We start from the raw sequence: 6,000 nt of genomic DNA, 5'->3' as shown, positions 1-6,000 counted from the left end.
CATATAAAAGATTTCGCTCCAGCGTGAACTGACCTATGTACAGTAAGGCCTGAGGGCCGACGAAAGGCCTTCCCACATTCCTTACAAACAAAAGGTTTCTCTCCAGTGTGAATTCTCACATGAACAGTAAGGTTTGAGGAACAAACAAAGGCCTTCCCACATTCCTTACAAACAAAAGGTTTCTCTCCAGTGTGAATTCTCACATGATCATTAAGGTGTGAGGAAGAAACAAAGGCCTTCCCACACTCCTTACAGACATGAGGTCTCTCTCCAGTGTGAATTCGCATATGGGTGATCAGTCTTGAGGATACAACAAAGGCCTTTCCACATACCTTACATCCATAAGGCTTCTCTCCATTGTGAATACTCATATGCAAATTAAGGCTTGAGGAACTAACAAAGGCCTTTCCACAAACCTTACATACATAAGGCTTCTCTCCATTGTGAATTCTCATATGCCGAGTAAGGCCTGAGGATTCAACAAAGGCCTTCCCACATTCCTTACAAACATAAGGTCTCTCTCCAGTGTGAATTCTCATATGGCTAATAAGGTTTGAGGATGCAACAAAGGCCTTTCCACATACCTTACATCTATAAGGCTTCTCTCCATTGTGAATCCTCATATGCACATCAAGGCTTGAGGACACAGAGAAGGCCTTTCCACATAGCTTACATCCATAAGGCTTCTCTCCACTGTGAATTCTCATATGCCGTGTAAGGCCTGAGGAATAATTAAACGCCTTCCCGCATTCCTTACATATATAAGGCCTCTCTTCAGTATGAGTTTTCATATGCCCAGTAAGGGTTGATGATTGAGTGAAGGCCTTTGCACGTGCCTTATATTTATGAGGTTTCTCTCCAGGATGAATTTTCCTGTGTCTAAAAAGGTGTGAGAAGTTAGCAAAGACCTTCCCACATTGCTCACACACATATGCTTTCTCTCCAGTATGAATTCTACAATGTTTTAAGATTTCTGAAGGTCGAGTGAAGGCCTTCGCACAGTCCTTACATGTATGTGATTTCCCTACATTGTGGATGTTCATGTAATCACAAAGGGGTAACAGTGGATTCAAACCATGTCCTTGCTGCTGACACTCCTGGGGATTTTCTGCACTGTGGGTTTCTAAGGGAACATCATGGTTCTGGGAACAAGGGAAAGCTCCCCCACATTCCTTACTCTTTGACAGGGTCAATCCATGTTGACTTTGCTTGTGGCCCTTTTGGTGTGAAGGACTCACTATAAACAGTGCTCCTCTACCACATTCTAGGTTCTGCCCCAATGTTGGGGTTTGTGTCCGTGGACTGAGAAGAACAGACCGTGTGAACATTTTCCCAGGAGAGGAATTCTTCAGAGTGAGGTTGCTCTCTTCATTCTGATCACCCTCAAGAGGCCATCCTGCCTGCCTTGGCATCCCCATGTGGCTGAGGGCACAAATGCACACTCGAGACTTTTTCACAGTCTGAAGGGTCAGAGTCATTCCACTCGGGCTGGCTGCTTCCCTGTAGAACAGCAGACAATTCCAATTATCATTCTATGCCTTAAGAGTCTCCATGTTACATGAAATTGGTACATGCAGATTGGTTTCTAACATTTGCACCACACCAATGCAATTCCCGACAGGCGGATGGCATTACCATGAACTAACCACACATGGGAAATTGATGAATGAGGGGCCATTAATTTGTTAAATATTTTTTTCAACTTAATGAACGAGCAGAAATAACTCCCTCCACAGAAAACTGATGCACCATATTCAAGAGAAAATAAAACACTAAACTCTGGGTTCAGTTCTACTTCAATGTGGAGTACAGCCCGGAAAGCATTTATGAAGAAATGCTGCATCCAACACTGCTGAGACTGATCACAGGGGCCAATGAAAACATCTAACCTGCTGGCAGATTCTTTTCAGGATCAATGACTTTTTCTGTTCTGTATTTTGTTTTCACTTCGGGGTGGGGGTACACCATACAGTGCTCGGAGATTATTCCTGGTAGGCCTCTGGGAAACACATGGAGCAATGTTGATGGACCTGTTTAAAAGACCAGGTCTTTTCACAATTACCATTTGTAGATACTTTCAATCAAATGAAAAAGCACGGCATTTACGTGAAACATATTACAATTTTCTTTAGGTTTTGAGCAGAGATGTCAGCACCCAGTGAATATAAGGGTCCTCGACCTCAAGCATCATACTCTGAATTTCCTTCCGGCCATTCCTGGCCCTGCACTTTAAAAATAACATGCTGGTCCACTGACATTTTCCATTAGTATTATAATATTGATTCCAAAGTTGCAAATCTTACCGGCTCACTCATACTCGGTGACTGAGTTCCCAAATCCTGAAGCCGTCCTTTGATATCTGAAACCAAACCCAATATACAATGTAAGAATTCTTCGAATGGAACACCCTTAACCAGGTAGTACAGCTTGAGGACATCTCTATGGTCCTCACAGTCCAAAGTATCCCACAGAAAAGGGAAGGTTCCGCAGAGGATTGCTGCGAAAAGCTTGGCAATCCTACAAGACATTTTTCCTTTTTTTTGTTAAAAATTCGCAGTGATGCTCAGGGAACTATATGGGATGCTGGTTATTGAACCAGGTGGACAGTGTGCAGGACAAGCGCATTTCCTGCATTACTATCACTCAGAGGCAAAATAGTTTCATTGTGGCCTTACTTATTAACTAAACGAAAATGACAAAAAATATTTTGAAGGTACAGCAACATTATAGGCTGTACAGACAGGTCAGTAAGGGAAAGACAGGGGGACCAGGAGTGAGAATTTTATCGACTGGAAGAAGAGGAAAAATAATGTCAAAGCCAAGAAGGTAAAGCACAAGATTATTCCACGACAGACAATCCATGGCAGCGTGAATGTAGCACAGATGCCTGGATCCAGGAACCCAAGGTATCAGGGTCAATAGCGAGTTTCACGTGTGCTCAGGGCACCCACACACTGCCCAGGGCCTGAGCCAGGGAAGGTTCTCAGACACTCACCTGCATACATGCTTCTCCTCCCCAGCCTCAGGGTTCCTCCTTCCAGCCAGGAGATCACCGCAGGCTTCACCCCAGAATGCCCTGAACCTCACAGAGATGGAGCATGGATGAGAGACAAGGAGAACATGACAAATAAATCCCATGTGTACCAATAAAATAGAGTAAATTACTGGAAAGCCATGGACAGAATCTGCACGAATAAATGCTCCAGATTTGGAGTTATCCAAGAGCTAACATTCAGGTCTTAATTTAAGAGTGAAATATGGGGCCCCAGAAAATACCACAAACAGTATAGCCTAGGTCTTAAAGGGCCATCAGGGGTTTGATCACAGCACAGTATGTAGTATTTTTTTTTCTCTAGTTCAGGATCCGCACCTGGGGATGCTCAAGTCTTCTCGCTGACCATGTACTCAGAAATCTTACCACTGGTGGTGCTTGAGGATCACATGGGATGTTGAGTATAGAAAGCATGTCCAGATCTTGCAAGACAAGCACGGTGCCCGCTGTACTGTCACTCTAGGCTCGGCATCACATGCAATGTCCTGAGCCTGCGTGAACTGATGCCTTAGTGCAGTAAACCCCAAAGCTTAACAAATCCAAAGATGGCCAAAGATGACCATAGCCCCCAGTTGGTTTGAAAAATAAACAAAAGGATCCAGACAGACAGCACAGCAGGTCAGGCACTTGCTCAAGGTCAATAAAGGTTCGATCCAGACATTCAGGAGGGTCTCTCAAGCCATCATCTGTGATCCCTAACTGCATAGTTCAGACGCAAACCCTGAGTCATGATGAACTGAGAACCACTAGGATAGACCACGAGCACTGAAATAAAAGTAGCATCTGATGGGGTGAGGCCCTAAGAAATAAAGGAGCTATGCTGGGAGCGATATTACAGCAGGCAGGACATAGACACTGCTCACACATACAGAATTGATCCCCAGCAGCACACAATGTCCTGGACCACAACCAGGATGAATAACTGAATACACAGCCAGAAATAATCCCTAAGTATTTGTAAGTATAACCCCAAAACCAAATCAAAACAAAACAAAATAACTGAAGCTGTGGGCCTGGTGCAATAGTATCAGGATTAAGGTAGCAACCTTTTAAGCTGCCAAGCATGTTCAATCCTCAGCACCCCATGACCCCTGAGCACCCCCAGGAGTGATCCCTCAGCACAGAGACAAAAGGATTCAGATTTTGCCCCAAATAAAAACAAAACCAAAACAAATAAATAAAAATTATGTGTAGCACTAGAAGTGATCAGAGAAGAGAACTCAGCAATGGCAGGAACCAGGAACTATTTAGAGAGACCTGAGCGATGGTTCAGCGTGCGGGGAGACTGCATTCAGAGGCCAGCCTGGGTCAATCCCCAACACTGCAGATTCATCCAAACCCACAAAGAGTGATTCATATGGACAGAGCTTAGAGTAAGCCCTGAGCATCGCCAGGTGAGCACCAACAAGAGAAAGAGGAAAGGAACTAGAGAAACAGCTACTGCACGGATGTTAGTCCTGGACCATCAGACTGTTGGACACACAATCAGGACCCAGCACAAGAAGCCCACACGGGTCTGTCCAGACAAGGTTGGCCCCGCACTGCTCTCACCAATAGCCTGCAGGTGCTGGTAGGTCTCCAGCATCACGTCCTTGTAGAGCTTTCTTTGAGAGGCATCCAAGCATGTCCACTCCTCGGGGGTGAAGCTCACGGCCACATCAGGGAAGGTCATCGTGTCCTGAGCCGGCATACAAAGGGGGCTGGAGTCAGGGTCTGTCCCCACCATGTTCCCTGGTCTGTGAGGCCTGGTCCACAAGGTCCTAGAGGGGCTCAGGGTCTGTCCCCTTGGGAGGAACCAGGCTTCACCCGAATTCCTGACAGACAGGTCCCAACTTCTCTCTAAGACAGCTGCATCTATGAAAATGTGAGAATGCTGTACTAGAATGTTCCTGAAGGTGGCAGACTTGCTCCTGACCCCAGGGAATTCCACCACTGCTCCTATGAGCACTGCCGAGAGTAAAAACTGAGCACACAATCAGTGGGACCCAAATGAGTAACCCTGCTTTCAGCTCAAAACACGAAACACACACCCCCTGCATCCCACAGCCCATGCTCTAGGGAGAAGGGGACACTCAATATCCAGTCACCGACTGAAAACTGTACATTCACGTATGTGCCTGTTAAACTCTGATCATGATTCAGGACCACCGCAAATGCCTCTCAAAGTGTCTTAATCCTAACAGCTTTGATGGCCCCAGAGATCCTTTGCTCCGTCTCCCTGGGACAAGCACATGCCCAGAACTGCAAACAGAGCAGCCAATGAATGCTGGACTCTGTGATAGAGCAGAAGACGCCCTCCAGAGCGAGGACAAAATAGTGGAAACACATATCCTGGGGCCCGAGTTACTGTAGCTGGCAGGGCATAAACAGGACCAGAGCACCCGGGGAACCATGATGCATATCAGGTGGAAATCCGGAGCACAGAGGCAAGAGGAAGCCCTGGGCATCTCCCCTGTGGCACAAAAGTGACTACGAAAAGAAACAAAGCAGCGTGATTGTGTAACAGGACCGTAAGTTGGGGACAGTGGGTAGGGCTGGTGATACCCGCCATCCCATAGGGTCCTCTAAGGACTGCCAGGTGCAATGCCAGAGTGCAGGGCCAAGAGTATAATCCCCAGAATCACTGCATGTGGCTCTGAAAACAAAATACCCAGACACCAGCCTTTGACGCCCAGCACCCCATATGGTCCCTGAGACATGTCAGGAGTCATCCCTGAGCACCAGTAATCTTTGAGATGCTGTGGTTCTAAAGCCATATATTTGTTATATTATGAAACTGACACAAACGTGGCTGCATACTGCAGAGAGTCAGGTGCTCTCACAAGGCGGCAGGATCCTTCCTGAAGCAAGTCAGAGACAGACATCCCAGGAAGCCTGACGCTCCTGGCACTGCATAACCTCATTTTGTCACTCCTACCTGGCTTCGGTGTGTCCGATGGCAGCTCACC

The sequence above is a fragment of the Sorex fumeus genome, unplaced genomic scaffold (genome assembly GCF_029834395.1).
Source record: "Sorex fumeus unplaced genomic scaffold, SorFum_2.1 ptg000114l, whole genome shotgun sequence".
Lineage (NCBI taxonomy): Eukaryota > Metazoa > Chordata > Mammalia > Eulipotyphla > Soricidae > Sorex > Sorex fumeus.
Note: the sequence above shows the minus strand (reverse complement) of the source record.